Genomic DNA, 2,500 nt, shown 5'->3' with positions numbered 1-2,500 from the left:
GGTTATTGCTGACAAACTACGGCATACGTTCCCACGGCCCGGTCCCAAGCCAATAGTTTCATTTACTTCCTTTTTTTGACCTGAATATCATAACTAAAGTCACCTTTTACTCTTCTTTCTTCCAAACATAGATGGGACTATACTTTATACCCTTGATCAACTTCTCCGTTTCAATAAACATATGATCAGCCACCGTGGCATACACCAATATACAAACTAAGCTTCTGTGATTGAAGGAGTTTCCTTTGTGTGTACTGGCTACGTACTCGGATATGTGATTGTCTTGTGTCCATGTTTTAGAAGGGAGAACTCTGTATCTTCTCCCTCAGAATTGAAGAATTTGTAGGTTCTGTGTTGACAAACGCCATAAGATTTTGTTCTGGTCTTTTGTAAATATTAGAATCAACCAAACACGGGAAATTTACCATCCTCGTAAGATAATGGGGAGTGGAGGTAGGAATTTACATTTCTAATGATTTATACTATAGTCACTTTGAAGAATTTGAAAATGTTGTAAAGAATAATTTCTCAGAAAGGTATGAAAACAAATAAAGTGTATTCAGTATTAAACTATATATATATATATTTATATATATATATATATATATATATATATATATATATATATATATATATATATATATATACATATTACAGGTGAAAAATGTAATCACACACTTGTCAATCATCTACTGAATAGGATTGCAGTTTGCAATCGAAATATATAGATTCCTCGTCTCCAGTCTTTTCTTCTCCAACAGTGGTTTTACGTGATACATATATATATATATATATATATATATATATATATATATATATATATATATATATATATATATATATATATACACACACACGAGGGGGCTTCAAAAAGTTCGTGGAAAAAGTCCATAACTAAAAACTATATGGAAGGAATTTAATTTCATTGCACCTGAACATTCTTGTACCAACGTGTTATAACGAGTTCAAACATGAGCCCATAAATGCAGGTAATAACTCATCGACGCCAGTTGGAAGTCAGACACCATTCAAGCAACATGGAATACACCAAAATCGAGGCCAAGAGAAACATCAAATTCATGGTGAAACTCGGTTGGGAAAATAAGCAAATCATTGACACACTGAAACAAGTTTATGGTGACAATGCCCCAAATAAATCAACAACCTATGAATGGATAAGTCGGTTTAGAAGTGGGAAAAACGAAATTGAAGATGAGCCCCGCAGTGGCAGGCCATTAATGTCAGTTTGTGAGAAAAACATTGATACTCTACGCGACATGATTGAAAAGGTAGATGAATAACCACTGAATCAGTAGAGGACACACACTAACATCTCCGTGGGTTCTGCACACACAATTCTGGTGGAGAGTTTGGGGCTAAGCAAGCTTTCCACTCGATGGGTCCCTAGGTTGTTGCGCCCAGATCAGCAGCAAACAAGGGCAGATCTTTCAATGGAAATTTTGAACAAGTGGGATGAAGACTCTGAAGCTTTTCTGCAGAGAATTGTGACAGGGGATGAAACATAGCTCTACCAGTACGATCCCGAGGACAAAATTCAATCAAAGCAGTGGCTGACCATGGGTGGAAGTGGACCAGTCAAAGCAATATCCGAGCGTTCAAGTGGAAAGGTCATGGCCACTGTCTTCTGGGATGCAGAAGGGATTTTGCTGGTTGACTTCCTCGAGAACAAGAAAACAATTACATCTGCTTGTTATGAATGCGTCTTGAGAAAACTGTAAAAAACAAAATCAGAAAAACGCCCTGGAAAACTGTATCAACGTGTCCTCTTCCACCACGACAATGCACCCGTTCACGGTGCTCGGCAGACAAGAGCTGTGCTACTTGAATTTCGATGGGAAATCATCCGACATCCCCCCTTACAGCCCCGCTTTAGCCCCATCCGAATCCTTTTTGTTTCCAAACTTAAAAAAATCATTGAAAGGTACCAATTTTTCATCAGTTGAAGATGTAAAAAGAGCTACTCTGACATGGTTCAGATCACATGATCCTCAGTTCTACTCAGACGGACTTGAAGGCTGGTATCAACGTTTGCAGAAGTGTATTGACCTTAACGGAGCATATGTTGAAAAATAAACATCATAACTGAGACCTTTTTTTCGTACTGTCCTTTTTCCACGAACTTTTTGAAGCCCCCTCGTATATATATCTAATTAATCTAATATAATATAAAAGATAAGTCTCCGCGGTCCAGGGTGGTTTCGTCGATTTTGTTAAAACCCTTCAAGTGCTCAGTCGGCGTGGCAATCTGCGGACACCTTCCTGTAAGCCTAATTCGCACATGTGTAGATCATCATCCTGTGCGATATGTTGTTACAGGGGACACCTAGATGTCTGCAACGGAAGCCACATTATCGTTATTCAAATGGAGGTTGGAGGCACGAGTACATATGCTATTGTGTTTGCGAATTTTGATGATTAATATTATATATACTACTAATAAAAATTAAACCATTTCAAAGGTGACACATTTTAAAAATGT

The sequence above is a fragment of the Oratosquilla oratoria genome, chromosome 25 (genome assembly GCF_046742065.1).
Source record: "Oratosquilla oratoria isolate Oo_2021 chromosome 25, ASM4674206v1, whole genome shotgun sequence".
NCBI classification, from domain to species: Eukaryota; Metazoa; Arthropoda; class Malacostraca; order Stomatopoda; family Squillidae; genus Oratosquilla; species Oratosquilla oratoria.
Note: the sequence above shows the minus strand (reverse complement) of the source record.